The following is a 26,581-nucleotide window of genomic DNA, read 5'->3' as shown; positions in this document are numbered from 1 at the left end:
AAGTTAGTGTGTCTCAAGTGCCCATCCCTTTTACTGCTGAGTAGGATTCCATGGTATACATGGAACATGTGATACACATGAAACACCACAGTTCCTTTAACTTTCACTCATCAAAAGACATCTGGATTGTGTTCAGTTTTTGGCTACTATAGATAAACTGCTATGAACATGTATGTACAGGTTTTTGTGTGAACACAAGTCTTCATTTCTCTGGAATAAATGCCTATGAGTGTAATTGCTGGGTCATATGGTAGTTGCATGTTTAGTTTTTTAAAAAACTGCAAATTCTTTTCTGGAGTGGCTGTATCATTTTACATTCCTACCAACAATGATGATCAAGCTTCTGTGCATCCTTACCAGCATTTGGTGTTGTCACTATTTGGCGGGGGTGTCTGTTACCTGTCCTGATAGGTGTGTAGTGGTATCTCCTTGAGGTTTTAATTTGCACTTCCTGATGGCTAATCAGCATCTTTTCATGTGCTTGTTTGTAATCTGTATATCCTCTTTGGAGAAATGTCTCTTCCTGTCTTTTAGCCCTTTCCTAATTGGCTCACTTATTTTTTAACCATTGAATCTGAGAGTTCTTTACATAGTCTAGATGCTAGTCCTTGTCAGATAAGTGGCTTGCAAATGTTCTCTCATTCTGTGGCTTGTTCATCCTCTGAACAGGGTCTCGCACTGAGTCGAAGTTTGTAATTCCGATGGAGTCCAGCTTCCCAGTTCTCATTTCATGATCCTGTTCTGGGCATGCAGTCTCAGTGATTTCATGTCCCGCTAGGCCCTGAGGATTTAGGTTCATTCTTTCACCTATGGATGGCCAGTTGTCCCGCACCATTCACTGAAACGCTCTTCTTCCTCCGTAGAATTGCTCTTGAACCTTTCAGACATCAGTTGGGCATATTTGTGTGGGTCTGTTTCTAGGTTGAGTTTTATTGAGATATCATTCACGTAGAGTACAACTCACCCATTTAAAATGTGTCATTTAGGCAGGGCACGGTGGCTCACGCCTGTAATCCTAGCACTCTGGGAGGCCGAGGCGGGTGGATTGCTCAAGGTCAGGAGTTCAAAACCAGCCTGAGCAACTTGGCCAACTAATATATATAGAAAAAATTAGCAGGGCATGGTGGCGCATGCCTGTAGTCTCAGCTACTCGGGAGGCTGAGGTAGGAGGATCGCTTGAGCCCAAGAGTTTGAGGCTGCTATGAGCTAGGCTGACGCCACGGCACTCTAGCCTGGGCAACAAAACGAGACTCTGTCTCAGAAAAAAATAAATAAAATAAAATAAAATGTGTCGTTCAATGATTTTTAGTATATTCACAGAGCTGTGCAACCATCAGCACATTCAGTTTTAGGACATTTCATCCCTGAAAAGGAAACCGAAAGGGGAATTTTTACCACATTAAGGAAAACAAGTTGTTCCAAGCCCCACAGAGTGTTACGGATCTGCGGGTGCCCCAGAGCAGAGAGGGGCCTCGTGGATAGGCCTGATGTAGACGAGTCCAGCCACCGGCCGCGCTGTCCACGGGCGCAGCGCTGCCAGCGCTGGACTTGGGCCGCAACCCCCAGGGCAGCCAGGGCTTTCCTCCCCGAAGACGGCCGCGGCCAGCCCTCTGCATCTCTGCCTCCTCCGCCTCCGGAGCAGCCAGGCGACTTTCCACGAACCCACGGCCAGGCGCGGCGTGGAGACTCGGGCCGGTGACTCGGCTTCCTTTTGAAGCAGCAGGATGCGGATGCGAATTCAGCCCCAGCCCCTGCGGCGCCTGAGGCCTCCCAGCTTCCAGAGCAAAGAGGCCCAGGAAGATCACAGCCAGGTTTGGGGACTGAAGGAAACGAGGCCACGCACCTCTCTCAAGCCCAGACATCCTGCGCGTCCCCGCCGCCCAGCCCTACCGGCCCGCACGCAGCAAGGGAGGCGTCCCTCTGAGCAGGCCGTGTGCGGTCCGGCAGCCCCTCCAGGGGAGTCCTGGGCCCGGGGGCCCGGGGCCGGCCCGGCTCTCAGCGGCCTTGCCGGTCACCACCTCTGTCCGCGTTTCCCTCTTTTGCCACGCCGGGGTTGGACTCCGCGTGGCCGGACATCGTGGGGCCGACCTCTGTGGTCCCCGATGTGCTCACTGCTTGCTGGCCTGCGGCCAGAGGCGGGGGTAGGGGGGGTGCCGCTTCAGCTGGGAACGTGGCTCGGACTCGGGACACAGGACGCGTCCGGGCAGGGCGGCCCCCGGGGGACACGGGACACAAGACATATCCGGGCGGGGCGGGCCCCGAGGGGACTCGGGACACAGGACATATCCGGGCGCGGCGGGCCCCGAGGGGACTCGGGACACAGGACATATCCGGGCGGGGCGGGCCCCGAGGGGACTCGGGACACAGGATGCGTCCGGGCGGGGCGACACCCGGGGGACACGGGACACAGGACGCGTCAGGGCGGGGCGACACCCGGGGGACACGGGACACAGGACGCGTCCGGGCGTGGCGACACCCGGGGGACACGGGACACAGGACGCGTCAGGGCGGGGCGACACCCGGGGGACACAGGACACAGAACGCGTCCGGGCGGGGCGACACCCGGGGGACACAGGACACAGGACGCGTCAGGGCGACCCCCGGGGGACACGGGACACAGGATGCGTCCGGGCGGGGCGACCCCCGGGGGACACGGGACACAGGACGCGTCCGGGCGGGGCGACACCCTGGGGACTCGGGACACAGGACGCGTCCGGGCGGGGCGACCCCCGGGGGACACGGGACACAGGACGCGTCCGGGCGGGGCGACCCCCGGGGGACTCGGGACACAGGACGCGTCCGGGCGGGGCGACCCCCGGGGGACACGGGACACAGGACGCGTCCGGGCGGGGCGACCCCCGGGGGACTCGGGACACAGGACGCGTCCGGGCGGGGCGGCCCAGCGCAGGCAGAGGGTCTGGCGGTCCGCGGGAGTTCAGGGAGGGCGGGCTTCCCCGTGGTGGCATCGGGGCTCCAGGGCGGAGCTCGGATCAGCCAGGCCGACCAAGGGCCTCAAACGCTCTGCGTGACGTTTCGGTCCTGGAAACTCTGTAGAGCCTCTTCGGGGTTTAAGTAGGGACTCGGTGAGGTTTCGTTTTAGAAAAGACATTCTGGAAGCTGATGGAAGGCTAGTGGGAAACAAGACAAAGCAAGGCGGGACTCCCCACGCGCCCACGGAGGGGACCCGGGACCCGTGTTACAGAGGTGGCGTCGGCAGGGGCTGGGGCCGGCTGGCCGTGGGTAGTAAAGGAGGGAGAGCCCAGGGTGCCACAGACCCTTCCTGCCCCTGGGGGCAGTTCCCACCCCCAGCAGGCCCTGCCTCATGCAGGGCTGGGCTTAATAGTTCCTTGAGACCAAGAGAATTGTTGCCTTCTTATCCTTGGAGAACTGGCCTGATCCGGCTGGGGAGAAGGGTCCAGCAGCCCTGCCTTCATGGTGCTCAGACACAGACCGCTTCCAGCAGGCTCCGGGAGAGCCCAGGGCCGAGCAGGCAGGAGGACAGAGACCAAAAGAATAGGACAAAAGGAAAGAACACTGAAGTGGCTAACAAATCAGACAGAAGGTGGGCACTCTTAATTGAGTTTTTTTTAGAGTCAAGATTTTCTTTTTAATTGCCATGTCATAAAAAGTTAAAAGACACAAAAAAATATAAAGAGAAAAATATTCATATCCTCCACTCAAACTCAACCAGTTAGTTGAGTTTATCATTCAGTGTCTCCCTACAGTCTTTCTTCCTTACGTGGTGTTTGAGCATTTAGCAACGTTGGGGTTATGTTGTCTTCACAATTGGCAGACCCTTTTCACTTCAGATTATCTCAGAAGCATTTTTCCATCACATGATAAACCCCTGTGTCAGCTTAAACATTGTGGTGTTGAACAGGCCACCACCCCACTCCTGCCCTGCCAGGTTCAGCATAATTCCTGAACTCCAAATTCCAGGGAACCTACAAAGTTTGAATGCAAATGCCACTTGGTTTACTTGCCTTTTGCATTATAACAGAAGTTCAGAAAGCTGGCTTCCTGATACTTATTACTCTTATTCTCTTCTGAAAAATCTCTAGGCTACTATAAACACAGTGACTTAGAAACACCAGCATTATAATTAACTTCCAGTGGAAGCAAAGAGGCAGTGTGGGCTGAGGTTAGTTAATAAGATTGAGACAGTCTCTTGTATTATATGAAGCACGTGGACTAGAGATTATGGCCTTAGGGAATAATCAATGCCATTGTTGATTGGGTTCAGATTGATTTCATAAGGAAGAACTGAGCTATTGAAACATTGGCAGACATTGCCTCATTATTTAAACTCCACCAAAAAAGAGTTTGCAACATGTTCTCAGTGGTTGATGTAGGAGATGGAAGGAGATATTTACCACTATTCACATGGTGAATTACAGCTAGAAAGAGGGTCTCTGTTGATCCCTCAGGAAACTGCAGTAACAGCAGGCCTTACATTCTGAGCTCAGGGACCCAGTCACAGAACGCACAACATCTTCTAGAAATTGGGCTCCATCCTCGGCTGTGAACTCACTGCTCACACTGCAGTCCACAGTCCAGAAGCACTGGCATCCTCTGGGAGCATGTGAGCAACACCGAGTCTCAGGCCCCGTCCCAGACCTATTGAATCAAAATCCATATTTAAACGATATCCCCACATGAGTTGCACGTTAAATGTAAGGGACACTGCTCTTAGTAACATCAAAAATCCTTTAGCCCTTTGGAGAAAAGTTATGCCCTAGGTAAGTCTTAATGGGGACTGACTTTGTGGCTTAACTTGCAGTGAGTTCATCTTTAACTATGTTAAATAAAAACTCCATCATGACTATTTATATGTTCAAGAATTTCAATCTTTGGAAATATCTTTCCTTTTTTCCCTTCCCAAGAGGCAACTATAAGTCTGGTGGCAGGCACCCCCTCCCCTCCCAAAAGGGATAAGGAGAAGCCCACAAGACCCACAAAAATAACTGCTAGGCCCAGCTAAGCTAAAGAAGAACCACACCTGGATGTTCACCCGGATAAGGAAAGTTTTGGTCCTTGGAGTCCGTACCCAAGTTTCAGTTCCTGGATTCCACAAATACCGCCAGCCCCTCCTGCTTCTCAATAACCACCAAAGGTCACAGTGGAAAAGCCTCAGCTCTTCCCACCAAAAGTCTCTGGCCTGCCTCAAACAATATAAAAGCCCTCACCCCTTTAAAACAGGCACAACTTTTTGGCCCCTCCCTCTTTCTTGGGACCCACAAACCTCGCCCAGGAGCACTTAATAAACCACGTTGTTTGACCCCACTCTCTCTCTGTCTGTCTTTTCTTTTTGCCACTGCCAAAAACTTTACGGCGACTATTTCTCTTCCAAGTGCCACTAGTTTTCAAACACTTGTTAGCATTTTCTAGGGAGAGTCTATGACTTCTATGGAAGACCACAGGAACATGAAATGTGAGGGCTTTGCCTGTGTGTGATACACAAACAAATGTTTCTTCTTAGTAAGGTTAGCTTTGCATTAATATATACATATTTTAAGTTTTTATTTTTGTTAATCATGTATGCCTATCTCCACTTCTCCTTGGGTTCTCATCCTTCCAAGGTCATATCATGGACCAACTGCAAGAACAGGGCCAGATCGAGGTTGGAGATGTACAATCCCCTCTTTGAGGACATAGCTGAAGAAATGAATGTCTGTGGAGGTTGATCCATTGTGCTCTTAATTCCTTTATTTTTTTAAATTTCAATCACTGATTCTTAATTCCTAAAGCTAGCAATTTCAGCATCATTACTAAAGGAAATGGGATCTGGATGCACCTTGGAAGGAAGGTTTATGCTCTTGTTCCACCAAGAACTGTGGGCAGCCAGAAAGCATCAAAACTGTCAGGACCAGGACAGCACCTGGACCTCTGCTCTGTAGCCAGCTGGTGACCCAGAGCTCAGACAGGGCAGTTTTTTCCACTGTGGGCACAATTCCCAGCTCTGGATTTACAGCACCCCAGGGTGCCACAGAATTCTCAGAAGTTGCTCAACATCAGTATTAATTCATTAAAAAGAAATTTGCCAGCGTATAATAGTTTACAGTCAGGGGAGGAGAATGTTGTAAAAGTGAAATAGACAACATTATACTACAAAGTCCAAAATTCTGAAAGTGACAAGACTGTGTTTAACCATGGTGGCCCGGTCAAGACCAACATGGCAGTACCCTCCTCTGCCAAAGCTTCCACACTCCTATACACCTCCTCTGCCAGCATCTCTTTCTTCCTTTTCTGCCCAGAGTTGGGGGTCTTAGGGGACCAATTACTGAGTGACCCGGCAAGGCCTGGAGGCCCCTCCTGTGACACTGGCTTCACAGCAGCATTCATCAGAGCCAGTCGTCAGAAGCCTCAACATTTCCATTGTGATCCCCGATACTCTGCTGGGAAATCTATCACAAGGAAACAAGTTGAAAAGGAGCAAAGTTTTACACACAGAGATGTTTATTGCACCATTGTTTAGAATAGCCCTAGGTTGAGAAACAACCTAAAAGTCAAATTGTAGGGAAATGGCTAAATAAATTAAGATATGGCCACATGGTGTAAGGGCCTGATTGCACCCCAAAGCTGCTGGCTCACTTGTGCGAGCCCGGATAACAGAAAATGGGCCCAGGGGAGGAGTAATCGGCTCCTGAAAACTGCTAGCTTGGGGCCCAAAGGTAGAGCTATCGGCTAAACGCATATTTCTGCTTCTGAGAATCGCTTGCTTGCAGCTGGACGCATAGGTATGGGGCCAGATAAGGGAGAAAGCCCCCTTTGCCGCCGGCGGGCTACCAGTCCACCAATCATTTTAAAGACTAACACGCACAATCAGCTTGTACAGCGCGGGTGTTCAAGAGGGAGGGGGGATAAAAGGGCAGCCCCAGCTTTGGTCAGGGTCCTTGCCTGAAAGAGCGGCCACTGCGCTGGCACTCTAGGGCCTGGACCCTGGCTAGCCAGAAAATAAAGCTCCTCTTGAGTGATTGCATCCTTGGTGTCTTTGTTCGTCTGCCTGGCGGGGTGCAGGAAGCCGGTCCCTAACATTTGGGGGCTCGTCCGGGATAAGGCTCCCCTGCAATCCGCTGAGTAGAACACAAAGCTGAGGGAGGAGTGAGCGAGACCCCACACCCGGACTAGCCGAGTGTGTAGTAGGACGAGGAACGATTCCCGGGATTGCTAAGCCGGCACAGGACCTAGGCGGACGCGCTGGAGGGTCGCCGGTCGGAGCCAGACGGAGACGTCCTCTGGCTCCGGGAGGACTCCGGTACTGGTCTCGCCGCCAGAGGCGGGGGCCAGGAGGAATTCGGAGAAAGGAAGTCCGGACCAGGTTAGGGCATTGTCTCTTGTAGTCTGTCTAGCTTCTGTTGTCCGTTTTGTCTGTCATCACGTTTTGTCTGTCATCACTGTTTGTTACCACCGGGGAGAGTGAGAGTGTGCATGGGTCTCGAGAGCAAGATTTTCAATTTAGGAAACCTGCGAAGAGGAGCAGAGGAGGACCTTAGAGCCACGATCCGGGACAGACCAGCATTGGCCAAAGGTCCCCGTTGTGTCATCTGCTGTCGGATCCTCACCCCAGAGGCCTCTGCCCTAGGCCAGTGCCGGTACCGCCACCTGCCCATAGTAGATTCAGAGGAATCCTGCCCCAGCCTAAGCCCTGAGGGGGGCCCGCGCCCTAGGACTCTGCCACAACCATGGGGCAAGCCATGACAACGCCTCTCTCTCTCCTAACAGGCCACTTTAAGGACGTGAGGGAAAGGGCCCGTAGTCTGTCCCTGGAAATCAGGAGGGGCAAACTAGTCACCCTTTGTAAAGTTAAATGGCCCGAGTTTGATGTCGGGTGGCCTAGAGAGGGATCCTTTGACAGAGTCATGGTAAAAAAAGTAAAAGAGAAAGTCTTTGGGCACCCTGGGCACCCAGACCAGATTCCATACATTATAGTCTGGCAGGATTTAGTGCGAGATCCCCCACCTTGGATGCAAGCATTCGTGTCGCCCTTTAGGGGGTCCTCTGAGGTCCTCACTGTGCGAGGTAGTACTAAGAAAGAACAGCAGGACTCCCCATCCACCCAGGGGTGCTCCGAGGTCCTCACTATGCGAGGTAGTACTAAGAAAGAACAGCAGGACTCCCCATCCACCCAGGTGCTCCCGGAGTCCAACCTTTACCCAGATTTGATTGGGCTGACCGAGCCTGATGCCCCTCCTCCTTATAACCCCAGGACAGCACCCATGATCTCCCAGGCAACAGCGCCCCAACTAAGTGCTGTGGGAGGGAAAGAAGGGCCAGCCTATGGCACCAGACAGCACACAGGTCGAACCCCCGACCCGGAGCCTGTGAAAACATTCCCCTTGCGAGCAGTCGGACCCCGGGGGGGAGATGGGACACAGAATTACCAATATTGGCCTTTCTCCACCAGTGATCTTTATAACTGGAAAGCCCAAAACTCTAATTTCTCTGATAACCCTAGAGATTTAATTAACCTATTAGACTCTGTTCTCTTCACGCATCAGCCCACCTGGGATGATTGCCAACAGCTACTTAAGGTGCTCTTCACCACGGAAGAGAGAGAAAGGATACAGGGGGAAGCAAGGAAATTGGTCCCAGGAGAAGATGGTAGACCTACAACAAACCCACGGACCATTGACCGAGTGTTCCCCCTTGAACGACCTCCGTGGGACTACAATGAGGCTGAAGGTAGGGAGCGTCTCCGGGTCTACCGCCAGACTCTGATGGCCGGTCTCCGCATGGCGGCGCGAAAGCCGACCAATTTGGCCAAGGTAGGAGATGTGCGTCAGGGCCCAGAAAAAAGCCCGGCAGCATATTAAAAAAAAATCATAGAAGCCTTCCGGCAGTACACCCCCATAGACCCCACCTCAGAGAAAAGTAAGGCCGCTGTCATGATGGCCTTTGTGAATCAGGCTGCTTCAGACATAAGGCGAAAAGTGCAAAAGATAGACAGACTAGGAGAGAAAACCTTACAGGACCTATTAGAGGTAGCAAAAAAAGTTTACAATAATAGAGAGACATCAGAAGAAAAGACAGAGAGGATAAGACAAGAAGACAGAAAATTTCAGGCTAGAGAGATGCGGAAAGCAAATAAAGAAATGGCTAAAATTTTGCTAGCCGAGAGAGAGAGAAGGTGGGAGGAAAGATCAGAGAACAGAGCAGGGCCCAGATTCCAGAGAGAGAGGCTTGACAGGAACCAGTGTGCCTGTTGTAAAAAACATGGGCACTGGGCAAAAGAGTGCCCCAAGAAGAAAGGGGGGCAGGGATTGGGGGGATCTAAAGGGGTCATGGTGGTAGGTCAAGCAGAAAATGACTAGGGGCGACGGGGTTCGGTTCCCCTCCCCAAACCCAGGGTAACTCTACAGGTGGAGGGGAATCCAGTAGACTTCCTCATAGACACCGGGGCTGAGCATTCTGTACTAACTCAAGATAAAGGGAAATTATCTAAAAGGACCAGCTGGGTGCGGGGAGCGACTGGAACTAAGTTATATCAGTGGACCACACAGAGAAGACTAGACTTGGGAACAGGACAAGTGAGTCACGCTTTCATGGTCATTCCTGAGTGCCTCACACCACTACTAGGCAGAGACATACTCACCAAGCTCAAGGCCCGAATTCACTTCGAAGAGGGGGGGATAATGGTAACTGACAATAAAGGCAGACCCCTCAGCGGCCCCCGGGTCACCCAGGTTCTAACATTGACACAGGCGGATGAATATAGACTGTACCAGCCCACAAAGAGCAGGGGAGACAGTATAGATCAATGGCTCCGAGAATTTCCCATGGCTTGGGCTGAGACAGGGGGTACGGGGTGGGCCAAGCACAGGCCGCCCCTCTACATCGAACTAAAGCCGGGTGCTGAGCCGGCTCGTGTCAGACAGTACCCCATGTCCCGGGAGGCAAAGGCGGGGATAACACCCCACATTCGGAGACTCCTAGACAGTGGGATTCTCAAAAAATGCCAGTCAGCTTGGAATACACCCCTGTTGCCGGTAAAGAAACCTGGAGGAAAAGATTATAGACCAGTACAAGATCTTAGAGAAGTCAATGCAAGGACTCTGGACATCCACCCTACCGTTCCAAACCCCTACACTCTGCTAAGCTCGCTCTCTCCCACGTTATCCTGGTATACAGTTCTAGATCTAAAAGATGCTTTCTTCAGTTTGGCTGTGGCGACACGCTGTCAAGAGATTTTCGCCTTTGAGTGGCAGGACGAAGAGAGAGGGGTCTATGGGCAACTGACATGGACCAGGCTGCCTCAGGGGTTCAAAAATTCACCCACCCTCTTCAACGAGGCCCTCCAGGATGACCTGAGTGAGTACCGCGCCAACCACCCCGAGGTAACCTTGCTGCAGTATGTGGATGACCTGCTGCTGGCTGCCCCTGACCCCCAGACTTGCCTAAAAGGTACCAAAGACTTACTTAAAACACTCGGCGAGCTGGGGTATAGAGCCAGTGCAAAGAAGGCCCAAATTTGCAGAAATAAAGTCACTTATCTCGGGTATAAGATAAGAGGGGGCCAAAGGTGGCTGACTGAAGCTATGAAGCAGACTGTGTTACAAATACCCACTCCGACCTCGAGCCGAGAGTTAAGAGAATTCTTGGGGTCGGTAGGTTACTGCCGCCTTTGGATCCCGGGGTTCGCGGAGAAGGCCCGCCCTTTATATAAAAAATGCAAAACAGGGCAAACATGGGAATGGACTGAGACAATGGCAAATGCCTTCCAAGTCCTAAAAACGGCCATGCTAAAAGCACCTGCTCTAGCGCTCCCTGACCCCACCAAAGAATTCCACCTCTATATAGATGAAAAAAAGGGCATTGCAAAGGGGGTGCTCGCACAAACCCTAGGGCCCTGGAAGAGACCAGTGGCCTATCTGTCAAAAAAGTTAGATCCGGTGGCAGCCGGATGGCCGGCGTGCTTACGAGTGATCGCGGCCACAGCCCTATTAGTAAAAGATGCTGATAAACTTACCCTGGGACAGAGACTGATAGTCACTACTCCGCATGCCATAGAAGGGGTTTTAAAGCAGCCTCCGGGGCGATGGATCACAAATGCAAGGCTCACTCACTACCAAGGACTGTTGCTGGATGCACCTCGCATCGAGTTCCAGGCCCCCGCCACCCTGAATCCGGCAACGCTCCTGCCTGTTCCAGAATCAGCAGCACCCGAGCACGACTGTCTCGAAATCCTGGCTGAAACCCAGATGGCCCGGAGAGACTTGAAGGACCGCCCCCTTCCGAACAGCGACCTCATCTGGTTCACGGACGGGAGCAGTTTCGTCCGAGAGGGACACAGGTATGCAGGGGCGGCCATAGTCGATAGCCAGGGCAAGCTTATCTGGGCGGCCTGCCTTCCACAGGAAACGTCTGCTCAGAAGGCAGAGCTGATAGCGCTGACAGAAGCACTCCGCCGGGCTCAGGGAGAGAGGCTGACTGTATACACCGACAGTCGCTATGCATTTGGGACGGTGCATATAAACGGGACCCTCTACAGAAAAAGGGGGTTCATCACGGCAGAGGAAAAAGAGATCAAGCACAAACCCGAGATTCTCCACCTGCTAGAAGCCATCCTACTGCCAAAGGCAGTGGCGGTAGTCCACACCCCGGGACACCAAAGTGGGAACTCCCTAAAAGCAAAAGAAAACAGGCAGGCAGACGCAGAAGCCAAAAAGGCTGCGTACGAGGGCATGCCACTAAGCGTCCTACACACGGGCCCCGGCCTGCCGCCTCCGGGAATGGTACAGATACCCCCAGTGCCCACCTATACAGAGACAGACAAAGCCTGGGCCGAAGAACAGAAAAATACACACCAAGGCGAGGACGGATGGATATGGGACAAAGAGCATCGCATGATAATGCCAGAAGCTTTGGGACGGTATGTGTTACAGCATCTACACCAGACCACCCATTTAGGAAAAAACAAAATGCTCCAGCTGCTGGATACTGCTCAGTTGAGGTTCAAGTCACAGAGACAGGTGGCCGCCGATATCGTCCATGACTGCCAAGCTTGTCAGGTTATGCAACCGGGAAAAACCAAGGGGACTCACACAGGTACGAGGGAAAGGGGGAGGCAGCCAGGACTGTTCTGGGAAGTAGATTTCACAGAGGTAAAACCTGGGAAATACGGATACCGGTATTTACTAGTCATGATAAATACATTTTCTGGGTGGGTCGAGGCTTTCCCTACTAAAAATAAAGCTGCCCTAACTGTAGCCAAAAAGTTATTAGAAAAAATTATCCCTAGATACGGGGTGCCAGAAGGAATGGGCTCCGATAATAGACCTGCATTTATAAGTCAGATAAATCAAAAATTAGCCCAAACCCTGGGGATCAATTAAAAGTTACATTGTGCATATAACCCCCAGAGCTCAGGACAGGTAAAAAGAATGAACAAAACACTAAAGGAGACTTTGACTAAATTGGCACTAGAAACTGGCGGAGACTGGGTGACCCTCCTTCCCTTCGCCCTGTTCCGAGTCCGGAACACCCCCTACCATCTGGGACTAACTCCATTTAAAATTATGTATGGTACTCCCCCACCAGTGGTGCCTAGGCCAAAATGCAGTGGGGCACTTCCAAAACACCCTAAAGAAATATTACAAGCTGTACAGGCCTTACAGCATGTCCACAGTCGGATATGGCCAGCACTTCAGGCCGTATACGATGCGGCAGGACCAGATGCTGACCTCCCTTATCACCTGCACCAACCGGGTGACTGGGTGTGGGTAAAGAGACATAATAGTAAAACCCTGGAGCCCAGGTGGAAGGGACCTCATCAAATTATTCTCGTTACCCCCACTGCTCTCAAGGTAGACGGCATATCAACTTGGATACACCACTCCCACGTAAGACCAGCCAACAAGAACGACCTAGAACGGTGCCAGAGCCAGTGCAGAGCGACGGTGGACCCAGAGAACCCACTGAAGGTCAGGCTGACTCGAGTAGCAGCAGCGCCACAAGAAGCCAGCTGAGTCCTATTCCTCTTGGACTACTGCTTATACTGTCTAGACTCAGACTCGGGGCTGTGGCACCTGGAGATTGGACCTCACTACAAAAATGTATGCAGGGTTTGTTTTATATCTCCTTAAAAGCATTTTATTAATGGGTGGGGGTGTTGTAAGTGTGATAAACAATTTCAATCCCCACAAACCCCATAGTCTGACATAAAAAATTGTCAATCAAAAAACCCATAAAGTCTAAAACGTGACATCTGGGGTGGCCCCCTTAAACAGTTGGTGGCCGGACTTATATTTTAACTTAAAAAAAGTCAACCCCCTAAAAAAGCCAGCACAGACAATAGCGATATCCTCAGGAGGCCCTGGTGCTGCCCCAATCCCCAGTACTTGGGTAACTGGACCATGGAGAAAAAATATAAAACAAACCTCTATGAGCCGAAATGGGTTTTATGCCTGTCCAGGATTCCGGCCCCCTCAGGAAAACCGTCAGTGTGGGGGTATTAAAAGTTATTATTGTGCCAAATAATAATATATAACCACCAATGATGGGGAATGGAAATGGCAGGCACAACCTCTTCTCATTAGCATGTCCTATGTCCAACCTTGTACTAAAAACAGGTATGCCAGAGACTGCAACCTAATAAGGGTAAAATTTACAGAAAAGGAAAAAAAAAATAGGCGGTAAATAACAAGACTCTCATGGGGGATATGTCTCTACCAAAGACCGCACGTTTGCTCACTAATATATATCAAACTTAAAATTACCCCGCTCCCAACAGCAGTAGGACCCAACCAGGTACTACATCCATGGCCAGCTACTGCCAGGCCCAGCCCGGCAGCACCCCAGACCACCTCCAGCAAAGGGACTCTCCACAAACTAATGGCTAGCACAAGTAGTCCCCGAGGCCCATCGCCCAATGGAGAGCTCACAGATCCCTTATAAAAAATGCTGACAGCAGCATATAATGCACTAAACCGTACAAGTCCCAATGCCACACAGGCCTGTTGGTTGTGCTATGACATAAGGCCCCCTTTTTATGAGGCGGTGGGGCTGGCCACTTATTTTAACCTGTCTTCAAAAGACTCCCCTAAAACGTGCCAGTGGGATCGTAAGGGCCCCGGACTCACCCTCCAGTCAGTTCTTGATAAAGGTACCTGTTTAGGAACAGTGCCTCCCAGCCATGCACCACTCTGTGCCAAGGGTAACAGGACGCTAAGCCTATCTAAGAAAACAAAGTGGGTTATCCCTGGGCCAGGTGGGTGGTGGGTTTGCTCTAAGACCGGTCTGACTCCTTGCCTTAATATGTCTATTTTCAATAAGTCTAAAGATTACTGTATAATGGTATTAGTGTTCCCAAGAATAATATACCACACTAAAGAAACAATGTACGAGGGTATGATAGGGCAAAGAGCTGCTAACCTAATTTTTTTAAAAAAAAGAGAGCCCATCACAGCCATAACCTTAGCTACTCTTTTTAGCTTAGGAGCAATCGGAACAGAAACTGGTATCTCTTCCCTGGCAATGCAGCAAAAGGGGTTTCATAGCCTAAGAGCAGCCATAGATGAGGATATAGCAAAAATAAAAAAGTCCATCTCACACCTAAAAAAGTCACTAACCTCCCTATCCGAGATAGTGCTCCAAAACCGGAGGGGGCTAGATCTAGTGTTCCTCCAGCAAGGAGGACTATGACCTGCTCTTAGAAAAGAATGTTGTTTCTATGCAGATCATACGGGAGTTGTTAGAGAATCCATGGCTAAAGTCAGGGAAGGACTTGCCCGCCGCAAACGAGAACACGAGCAGCAAGCAGGCTGGTTTGAGTCCTGGTTTAACAGCTCCCCGTGGTTAACTACACTGATATCCACCCTACTGGGCCCACTCATTATAATACTCTTAGCCCTCACGTTTGGGCCTTGTCTAGTTAATAGACTAATAGCATTTATAAAAGAGCGGATTAGCACTGTACAGCTTCTAGTGTTGCAACAACAATACCAAAAGCTAAACACAAGGGACGAGCAAGAGTGCTCGTCAATGGTCTAAAGAAAGGGGGGAATGTAAGGGCCTGATTGCACCCCAAAGCTGCTGGCTCACTTGTGCGAGCCCGGATAACAGAAAATGGGCCCAGGGGAGGAGTAATCGGCTCCTGAAAACTGCTAGCTTGGGGCCCAAAGGTGGAGCTATCGGCTAAACGCATATTTCTGCTTCTGAGAATCGCTTGCTTGCAGCTGGACGCATAGGTATGGGGCCAGATAAGAGAGAAAGCCCCCTTTGCCGCCGGCGGGCTACCAGTCCACCAATCATTTTAAAGACTAACACGCACAATCAGCTTGTACAGCGCGGGTGTTCAAGAGGGAGGGGGGATAAAAGGGGAGCCCAGCTTTGGTCAGGGTCCTTGCCTGAAAGAGCGGCCACTGCGCTGGCACTCTAGGGCCTGGACCCTGGCTAGCCAGAAAATAAAGCTCCTCTTAAGTGATTGCATCCTTGGTGTCTTTGTTCGTCTGCCTGGCGGGGTGCAGGAAGCCGGTCCCTAACAATGGCAGCTTATTTTTTAGCCCTTAAGAAATATGTTCATGAAGATGTTAAGTGACATTGAAAAATGCTACTGATAGAATGCCATTATAGTCAATAGACATTTAGAAAGCGCTTACTGTGTGCCGGGCACTGTATTAAGTGCTTTAAAATTCTTAATTTAACTTATTTAATTCTCACAGAAACTCTACAAGGGAAGTATTATTATTATTATTATTGTCCACATTTTTGAGGAAATTAAGGCATGAAGAGATTAGACCAGCCCAATATCTAATGCCACTAAGTGGTAGGAAAAAATTCAGGCTTATGTGTGCAATATAAACTCACCTAAATATATATACATAGAAAGACATGATTTAAGAAGTCCTTTCCTCTTTTTAAACTTTTTGTTGATCTATAACTTAAGTACAGTGAAGTATATAAATCTTATATGCACTGCTTAATTTCTACACGGTCTACACCCATGTAACTACCATCTAGATAAGCACGAAGATAATTTCCAGCATCCCAGAAGGCTCCCAGGTGCTGCTTCCCAATCAACACCCCCCAAAGGTAGCCACCATTCTGACCTCTGTCACCACAGATTAATTTTGGCTGCTTTTGAACTTTATGTAAATGGAATAACTCAGTATACACTTTCTGTGTCTGTCTTCTTTCACTCAGCATTGCATCTGTAAGATTCATCCCTGTTGCTGGGCCCAGCAGTCCTTTTCCCCTGCTATATAGTATTCCACTGTGTGAATATACAACAGTATATTCTGTTGTAATTCCATTTTACTCTTACTGGACTTTTGGAGATTTTTTCCTATTATAAATAATGGTTCTATGAATATTCTAGCGTATGTCTTTTGGCAGGACTAAGCCCTCATTTCTATTAGGTACATTCCCTAAAGTAGAATTGCTGGATCTCAGGGCATGGTAGACACTGCCAAATGGCTTTTCCAAAGTGATCGTACCAATTTACATTCCCAAATTCTTATTTCTTTTTATTTCATTGCATACATTTCCTTTTTATTTCTTTGTGTAAATTTTTTTGTGTGCAAAGGCCATGTGGGGGACAAACCCACTACAGCAGCACAATGGCGGCTGCATCACAGAGGGTGGCCTGAGTGTTCTCCAGGGGACGGCTCCCCAGGTTTTCTTGCCCAGTTGCCCCACAAAAGGGGGGTGGTGGCAGAAAGGCAGAGAAGCACCTTGGGGGAAGGAAGACTGGAAGCATGATGCTCTGTCACCTGGAGATGCCACCATGGGTAGTGAGGGGCACACTGGACTCATTGCCTCCAAACTGCCAGGGGCCCACGCTCTTGCCACAGCAAATCAAGGGCTTGTTACTTTACCACAGGAGAAAAGCCACTGCAAAGGAGGTGATGGAGGACTTAACTCCAAACCCAGATGCGCGTCACTGAGCCACCCATGTGAAGCCACAGTCGCTAGTGTGTAAACCGTGTGGCGAAAGGACCTGGTATGAAGTATTTGATGTGCCTAGGGAGTGGCATACAGGTGAGCTCTGGTCACTTCTGCTACACATGGGTGGCAGACGCCTAATGGCTTTTGCTTTGATTAATTATAGTTTTCTTTGCCATTTCTGAGAATTTCATAGCTTAGCTATATATGCACACTGACACCAATTTACAAGATGCATGAGTCATCGTGGAAGAGAACCAAAGAGGAAAAGCTGGGGCCCATAAACTAGCCTCTGGGCCAGCCTAGCAGCCCCTCTCCAAAGGGCTCGGAGCTCCGCGACCGCGCGTCCTGGGGGCGGCCGCTCTGGGCTCCGCAGCGGTCTGCGCCGCGGGTCTGGGAAGCGCCGCTGCGTGGCCGGGGCTGCGGTGTCGGGCCGGACGGGCCGGCGTCTGAGAGAGGGTGGGGAGGCTCCCCTGGCCAAGGCACGTTTGGGCTGCGGCCTGGGGGACGAGTAGGGACTTCCTGCTCGGAGCAGAGCGGGAGGAAACTGCGAGCAGAGGGAGGGCCGGATGAGAAGGTGGACTGCAGAGGCTCACGCTGAACTGGAAACTCAGGCGAGAATCTGATTTTGAAGATGCCCGTACGCATCCACCCTGGTATGGGATTTATGTTTTGTTTGTTTCCTGAGGATGAGAATCAAATGAGGAGGAAAAGCCTCTCCCAGCACCGTGCTGATGTTTCGGCAGCCAAGGGTGTGGGTGCACATTAGAGACGCTGATGGCCTCGTGCCCCATGCAGATACGCTGTCGGGGAAACTCAGTGCAGACCAGCGCCCTTCAGGTCTGCTCACGGAGGGCGGGAGGGCCCATGAATGTGAAGGGAAACAGAAAAAAGTTTTTCTATCTAAGGACATGTTTTCTGAAGGTGATAAAGGCAAGGGAAGTTCAATTCCTCTAAATGATATTAAGCCAAAACATGGTGCCAGGGACCATGTTTCTTGAAGGCAACGTAGCAACTGCTTAATCTTTTAAACAGTTTCATGAAAAGCCAAAGCAGACAGAGAATGCTTGCTTCGCTTTAGCTGAAACTTACTTGTAACTCAGGTCTCAGAAGTCCAGTGCCTGGTGAGAATGGTCCATTGCGGCCAGATTGACGGGGTGCGGGACGCTTGCCCAGGGCCCTGCTCTGGGTGCGATGCGTCTCTGTGCAGAGCCAGGCCGCCCCCCAGCTCCCACCTGGCAGGATCCTCTCAGCGACAAGCCAGAGGAAGCCACGGGGCTTTTAAAAATGGCAGAGGACATTTGTCATACTCTATTACAATGACTATTGATTTCTTAAGTGGTCCCGTGTGTGGGAGACCACACAGCACATCCAGTCTCACGTGGGTGATTCAGATGGCTCCCACTGTCAGAGACGGTGTGCTCCTGGCATCTGAAGATGTCTTACTACAGCAAAAGTCCTCGGGCCACTGGGACTGTTGACGGAGGGTAAAGTATGTGAGAACTAAGAGCAGAGCTGAATCACGCAGCAATGTGTAGAAGCGGCACATAAAAAAGTAGAGGCTTCTAGGATTAGCAGCCACTGGGTGCTGGCCCTGTGATGACGCTTTTCGGTGCTCATACCTAATTCATTCCACAGCCCCCCTTCCTAATGAAGCTGTCATTGACCCCACTTCCTAATGAAGAAACTGGGGCTCAATGTGGGTGGCTGTCAGGGCCCCATGCCAGGCTGTGCAGAGCTGGGGGCACGTCTAGGGCAGCCTTGCTGCCCACCATTGCCTCCTGGCGTGCCCCGCCACCCTGCCCCTCAGGAGTCTCTAAGAGACTGCACATTTGCTGAAAGTTTGGCTAGCCTTCAGAAAATTCACCAAAAAATGCAGAAAAACACAAAATCTATATAGGGAAAACAGACTAATTAAATAGAGATTGTTACATTACATAGGGTTTGTAAATTATATATAATCATATATATTAATCATTTTTTACCTAAAAAACTTCACTTTACAAAAGACATCACCACAGGTTTTACATATCCAACTTCTAAGTACACTTAAAGTGATCTGCTTACAGATACATCGTTTGTAGTTTTTCTGGAATAGTTTTCATGTCTATGTTTTACAGATGAAGACGGTTTCTAATACACCTGAATCTATGGGTCCATTTGATTCCTTCAGATATTAGTAAGAGCAAATTAATAAGTATATACCTATACCAATATCTTTAAAGATGCTGTACTAAATCTGCAAGAGAAACAAAGATGAAGAAGACGCAGGCTCTACTCTAAAGAGGTCCCTCTCCAGCGGGGAGCTGGACAAGCTAAACAAGTAGAGAATTAAGTAAAGAAGGTTTATTGCTGCTGTTGATATTTTTAATGTTAGGGACAACAGCTGGGCGCGGTGGCTCATACTTGTAGTCCTAGCACTCTGGGAGGCCGAGGCGGGAGGATTGCTTGAAGCCAGGATTTCAACTCCAGCCTGAAAAAGAGCAAGACTCCATCTCTACAAAAAAATAGAAAAATCAGCCAGGCGTGGTGGCACATGCCTGTGGTCCCAGCTACTCGGGAGGCTGACACAGGAGGGTTGCTTGAGCCCAGGAGTTTGAGGTTGACGTAAACTATGATGATGATGCTGCACTCTAGCTGGGGTGACAGAGTAGAGACCCTGTCTAAAAACAAACAAACAAACCACAAAACCCCAAAACAACAGAAAAAAATTAGAGAGAAAGAAAGATAAAGGTTTTATCAGACTAAACAGTATTCAGATGATACTCATTGTAGGTACTCAGAAAGGAGACATAGAATCGGGTTAAGCACAGTTAGGGAAGGTTTTACAAAACCCAGTTTGTCACTGGACTTAGAAGGGAGATAAGATGTTGAAAGGCAAAAAGAAAGTGTGTTTATCAACCCCTAAATGAAGGTACAGAAGAAGACATATTTAGGGAAGAGTAAGCAGAATAACTTGCATTTAAAGAAATATTTGCAAATGAATTAAAGAGTGTTGACCCAGAAAAGACAAATTGGAGGCATACTATAAAAGAGTCTTGAGCATCCCAAACAATGACTGGGATAGCTCTCTTCAACTGTGGAAGCCACTGCAGGCTTTTAATCTGCTTCAAATTTTTCCTCCCTTTCCTACAAATAGTGCTGGGACATCTGGGTAACCACATGCAAAAAAAAAAAAAAAAAAAAGTTGCATATCATCCACAAAGAGTGAGAGTTTGACCTCTTCTGTCCCCACTAGGACACCCTTAATTCCCCTCTCTTGTCTGATTGCTCTGGCAAGGACTTCCAGCACTATGTTGAATAGAAGTGGAGATAGTGGGCAACCTTGTCTGTTTCCAGTTGTAAGTAGGAATGCTTTTGGTGTTCCCCATTCAATATGATATTGGCTATATATTTATTGTATATGGACTTAATAATTTTAAGGAATGTCCCTCCTATGGCTATTTTGTTAAGGGTTTTTATCATAAAAGTGTGCTGCATTTTATCAAATGCTTTTTCTGTATCTATTGAGAGAATCATATGGTCTTTGTTTTTGAAAATCCCAAGGATTCAACCAAGAGACTCCTGGAATCAATAAACGAATTCAGTAAAGTCTAAGGATACAAGATTAATGCACACAAATCAGTGGCATTTGTTTGTGCCAATAACAGTCAAGCCGAAAATAAAATCAAAGACACAACACCTTTCACAATAGCATCAAAATTAAATATTGAGGAATATATTTAGCAAAGGAGGTGAAAGATATTTATAGGGAGAACTATGAAACACTGAGAAAAGAAACTGTAGAAGATGTACACAGATGGAAATGCCTACCATGCTCACGGATTGGAAGAATCAATATTGTTAAAATGTCCATATTACCTAAAGTGTTCTATAGAATTAATGCAATCCCTATCAAAATTCCACCATCATTCTTTACAGATTTAGAAAAAATAATTCTATGCTTTATGTAGAACCAGAGAAGACCTCGGTATAGCCAAAGCAATCTTAAGCAAAAATAACAAATTGGGAGGCATCCGTCTGTCAGATTTCAAACTTTACTACAAGGCTATAGTAACCCAGATAGCATGGTACTGGCACAAGAACAGAGATATAGACCTTTGGAATAGGACAGAGATCCCAGATATAAAACCAGCCTCATATTGTCATCTAATCTTCAACAAAGCAGACAAAAGTAAACATTGGGGAAAAGAATCTATTCAATAAGTGGTGCTGGGAAAACTGAATATCCACATGCAGAAGATTGAAACTGGATCCCCACCTCTCACCTCTCACAAAAATCAACTCACGATGGATAACAGACTTAAACCTAAGATGTGAAGCCTTAAGAATTCTGGAAGAAAATGTTGGGAAGACTCTTTTAGACATCGGCCTAGGTAAACAATTTATGAAGACCCCAAAGCAATCACAGAAGCAACAAAAATAAACAAATGGGACCTGATCAAATTGAAAAGCTCCTGCACAGCCAACAAAACTATCATAGGAGGGCAGAGCAGGATGGTGGATGAGAAACACCGCCAGACAGAGTGTCTCTGCAGAAAACACAGATTCTAGCACAAATTAGAAGAAAGAAGCAAGCAGACGAGCATACATCGGAGGAGGGTCAGAAGGAGGGGTACCTGAGACCACGGGAGACTCCATGGGAGGAGGTTGCGGAGGAGAACTGGAAGCAGAGACCTCCCGAGTAGCCTGGAGACCAGCGGCAAGGGTAGGTGGCGCAGTTAACTCTCCTCTCCCTCGCATCTTGGACTGCTGGTGGGCTCCCCAGCAGTTGGAGAGACCTGCAGACACCAGCCCAGAGACAGCCACCACCAGTGAGCGGCAAGCCTGTAGTGGACGCGGCACCAGGCTCCCAACCCCCTCAGGACACCTCCCTGTGCACAGACCCGAGCCGAGCCGCAAGCATCATATCACTTCACTCTCCCCCCCCCCGCCCCCGCACCTTCCCTATCTGCCGAGAGAGACAATATAGCCACCAGCCAGAGGCATGTCAAGGGAATGGGACCTTCCCTTTTAGGGCCCCACAGCTGACTGAGAGGTACTCAGACGGTGAGCTTCCTACCTGCCAGCCATCCCAGGTGCTGTTGGCCCATTGATTCTAGGAGAATGGGGCAGACCCTGAGGCTGAGAGACATCAATCCAGCTTGGGCTCCCCGTGGGTGAATTAGGACTGACACTCCTTTCCCTGGTGGGGTTAGGGATTGAACTTCAGGGCCCAGAGGTCAGACCTGCAGACCAGATCCCATGCACCCAGGTCTTGCATTGCCTGGGGCACGGAAGGGATATTTGTGAACAGCCTGCTGAGGTGTTTGTGCCTTCAGGAGCAGATCAGCATCCTAGAGGGCAACCCTCCTCCCAAAGGGAGGCCGTGTGCCCAGCCCAGGCGGCGATCCTGCTCAGGGAATCTCCCAGCCAGCATCACAGCCAGGGTAGGCCTGGTGGTGTGAGGTCTGGCTTGCTGGCAGAGGCCCAGGAGTAGCCAAGGAGTTGGGGAGGGTGGAAAGGAACGGGGCCTGTTCCAGACTGCAGGTCTCAGAAGTTCCAGCCCACACGCAGACTTTCTGACTGAGCGGGGTCGTTCCAGTCCCTCCCTAGCAGCTTTTCCTGGAAGCAGAAAACAGAACTTTGACCCCTGCTAACAGCATTTCTGGTGCCTGAGGTCAGGCTGACCCAACCCAGCTCCGCCCAGACTCACTCCCACTCCAGCCCTCACTGCTGTAGAAAACAAGGACACACCTGGAAGTCCCAGGGCCCCAACCACCACCTGAGGCACCAGAGTGCCTCTCCAGAGGAACAAGAACTGGATACAGGACCCAAAAACAACAGTGTAGCCTGTTCCTCCAATCAAGCACCACCTACTGACAGGGAGGACATTCTGCAGACCCTTTTCACAGCACCTACTGACTCATCATACAAGGTGTGATTGAATCTCACCCACAAACACCACCTACTGGCTCAGAGACTAAACAGGGCGTGTCATTATCCAAACAAAAACCTAAAGGCAAGAAGCAACAACTGATCCAGATGGGAAGAAATCAGTGAAGGAACTCTGGAAATATGAAGAACCAAACGGAAAGCACACCCTCAAAGAGGAGTACCAGCCCCTTAGAAATGAACACGGACCAAAAACAGACCACTAAAATGACAGAAGAGGAATTTCGAACATGGAAGAAAATTCAATGACTTGCAAGAATAACTGGATAACCAACACAAAGAAAAAGCAAAAAGATTCCAGGACCTAGAACAAAAATTCACTAAAGAAATTGAAACAAGGCCGGGCGCTGTGGCTCACGCCTGTAATCCTAGCTCTTGGGAGGCCGAGGCGGGCGGATTGCTCGAGGTCAGGAGTTCAAAACCAGCCTGAGCGAGACCCCGTCTCTACTATAAATAGAAAGAAATTAATTGGCCAACTGATATATATATATAAAATTAGCCGGGCATGGTGGCGCATGCCTGTAGTCCCAGCTGCCCGGGAGGCTGAGGCAGAAGGATCACTGGAGCCCAGGAGTTTGAGGTTGCTGTGAGCTAGGCTGACGCCACGGCACTCACTCTAGCCCGGGCAACAAAGCGAGACTCTGTCTCAAAAAAAAAAAAAAAAAAGAAATTGAAACAATGAATAAAAGTCTAAGTGAATTCCAGGAAATGAAGAATCAATTCAGGGAACTACAAAATACAGTGGAAAGCCTCAAGAACAGGGTAGATCAAACAGAAGAAAGAATCTCGGAGATTGAAGATAACACCTTCCAATTAAATAAATCAGTCAGAGAGATAGAGCAGAGAAACAAGAGAAAAGAGCAAAGCCTACAAGAGATGTGGGATTATGTGAAGAAACCTAATGGGAGGGTCATAGGGTTACCAGAAGGGGAAGAAGACAACACTCAAGGGTTGGACAAGTTATTTTAAGATATAATAGAGGAAAATTTCCCAGGCCTTCCTAAAAATCTCCAGATACAAGTTCAAGAAGCTCAAAGGACCCCTGGGAGATTCAATGCAAATAGGAAGACATCACGACATGCAGTCATCAGACTGCTCAAAATATCAACTAAAGAGGCCCTTCTATGAGCTGTAAGACAAAAGAAGCAAGTAACATACAAAGGAAAGACAATCCAAATAACGCCAGACTTCTCTACTGAAACTTTACAAGCCAGGAGAGACTGGGGCCCCATTCTCACTCTTCTGTAACAGAACAATGCCCAGCGTAGACTCTAATTCCCTGCAAAGCTAAGTTTTGTACATGAAGGAGAAATCAAGACATTCTCAGATAAGCAAAGACTGAGGAAATTCACCAAGACAAGACAAGCCCTTTAAGAAGTACTCAAAACAGTGTTACCCACAGATCAGCACAATAAATACTCACGAATGTAAATCTACTCAAAGCTAAAGGTCAAAGCCCAGATACCACAATGGCTCAAGAGAGAAAACAAAGCAACAAAGTTCAACCCAACATAATGAACAGAAATCTGCCCCACCTATCAGTTATCTCAATAAATGTGAATGGCCTGAACTCCCCACTCAAGAGACATAGGCTGGCCAAATGGATAAAAAAACACAAGCCAAGTATCTTCTGCCTTCATGAAACACATCTAACCTGCGAGGATGCAATTAGACTAAAGGTAAAGGGGTGGAGAACAATATTTCAAGCAAACGGAAGCCAAAAGAAAGCTGGTGTGGCAGTGCTGATTACAGATAACTTTGCTTTTAAATCAACCAAGGTAATAAAAGACAAGGAAGGACACTATATAATGGTGAAGGGTACAGTTCAACAAGAAGACATAACAGGCCAGGCGCTGTGGCTCACGCCTGTAATCCTAGCTCTTGGGAGGCCGAGGCGGGCGGATTGCTCAAGGTCAGGAGTTCAAAACCAGCCTGAGCAAGAGCGAGACCCCGTCTCTACTATAAATAGAAAGAAATTAATTGGCCAACTGATATATATATATAAAAAATTAGCCGGGCATGGAGGCGCATGCCTGTAGTCCCAGCTACTCGGGAGGCTGAGGCAGAAGGATCACTGGAGCCCAGGAGTTTGAGGTTGCTGTGAGCTAGGCTGACGCCACGGCACTCACTCTAGCCTGGACAACAAAGCGAGACTCTGTCTCAAAAAAAAAAAAAAAAAAAAGAAGACATAACAATTCTAAATATATATGCACCAACCCAGATTCATAAAGCAAACTCTACTTGATCTAAAATGGATAAACAACAACACCATAATAGTCAGAGACTTTAACACCCCACTGACAGCACAGGACAGATCCTCCAAACAGAAAATCAACAAAGAAATAATGGACTTAAACAGAACTCTACAACAAATGGGCCTGACACTTACAGGACATTCTACCCCAAAACCACTGAACGAACATTCTTCTGATCAGCTCATGGGTCATTCTCTAAAATTGACCATATCCTAGGACACAAAGCATGTCTTAAACAATTTTTTAAAATAGAAATTATACCATGTATCGTTTCAGACCACAATGGAATAAATGTAGAAATCAATCCTAACAGGAGTTCTCATTTCTACACAAAGTCATGGAAACTAAACAACCTTCTGCTGAATGATCACTTCATAAATGAGGAAATCAAGATGGAAATCAAGAGCTTCTTTGAACAAAATGACAAAGGTGACACAAGTTACCAAAACCTGTGGGACACAGCTAAAGCAGTCCTGAGAGGAAAGTTTATTTCCATAAATGCCTATATCCAAAAGTCGAAAAGATCACAAATAGACAACCTAATGAATCGTCTCAAAGAGCTGGAGAAAGAACAGACCGACCCCAAACCCAGCAGAAGTAAAATCATTAAGATCAAATCAGAACTAAATGAAACTGACAACAGGGAAACCATACAGAAGATTAATAAAACAAAAAGTTGGTTCTTTGAAAAAAATAAACAAAATTGACACACCGTTGGCTAGACTAACGAAAAGCAGAAAAGAAAAATCTCTAATAAGCTCCATCAGGAACAATAAAGGAGAAATTACAACCAATGCCCTGGAGATACAAGATATAATTAATGAATACTACAAAAACCTCTATGCACACAAACTGGAAAATGTGGAGGAAATGGACAATTTCTTAGAAACATACAGCCTCCCTAGGCTCAACCAGGAAGAAATAGAATTCTTGAACAGACCAATATCAAGTACTGAAATTGAAACAGCAATAAAAAAACCTTCCTATAAAGAAAAGTCCTGGACCAGATGGTTTCACATCCGAATTTTACCACACCTACAAGGAAGAACTGGTGCCTATCCTGCAGAAATTATTCCACATCATCAAGAAGGATGGAATCCTCCCCAACACATTTTAAGAAGCGAACATAACCCTGATGCCAAAACCAGGAAAGGATGCAACAAAAAAAGAAAACTACAGACCAATATCTCTTATGAATACAGATGCAAAAATTCTCCACAAAATCCTAGCCAATCAAATCCAGGTGCTTGCCAAGAAAATAATCCATCATAACCAAGTGGGCTTCATCCCAGGGATGCAGGGATGGTTCAACATATGCAAATCTATAAACATAATTCACTATATAAACAGAAGCAAAAACAAAGACCATATGATCCTCTCAACAGACACAGAGAAAGCATTTGGCAAAATTCAACACCCTTTTATGATATGAACGCTCAACAAAATAGGCATAGACGGGGCTTACCTAAAAATGATACAAGCCATATATGACAAACCCACAGCCAATATCA

This window comes from Microcebus murinus, chromosome 14, assembly GCF_040939455.1.
Source record: "Microcebus murinus isolate Inina chromosome 14, M.murinus_Inina_mat1.0, whole genome shotgun sequence".
NCBI classification, from domain to species: domain Eukaryota; kingdom Metazoa; phylum Chordata; class Mammalia; order Primates; family Cheirogaleidae; genus Microcebus; species Microcebus murinus.
Note: the sequence above shows the minus strand (reverse complement) of the source record.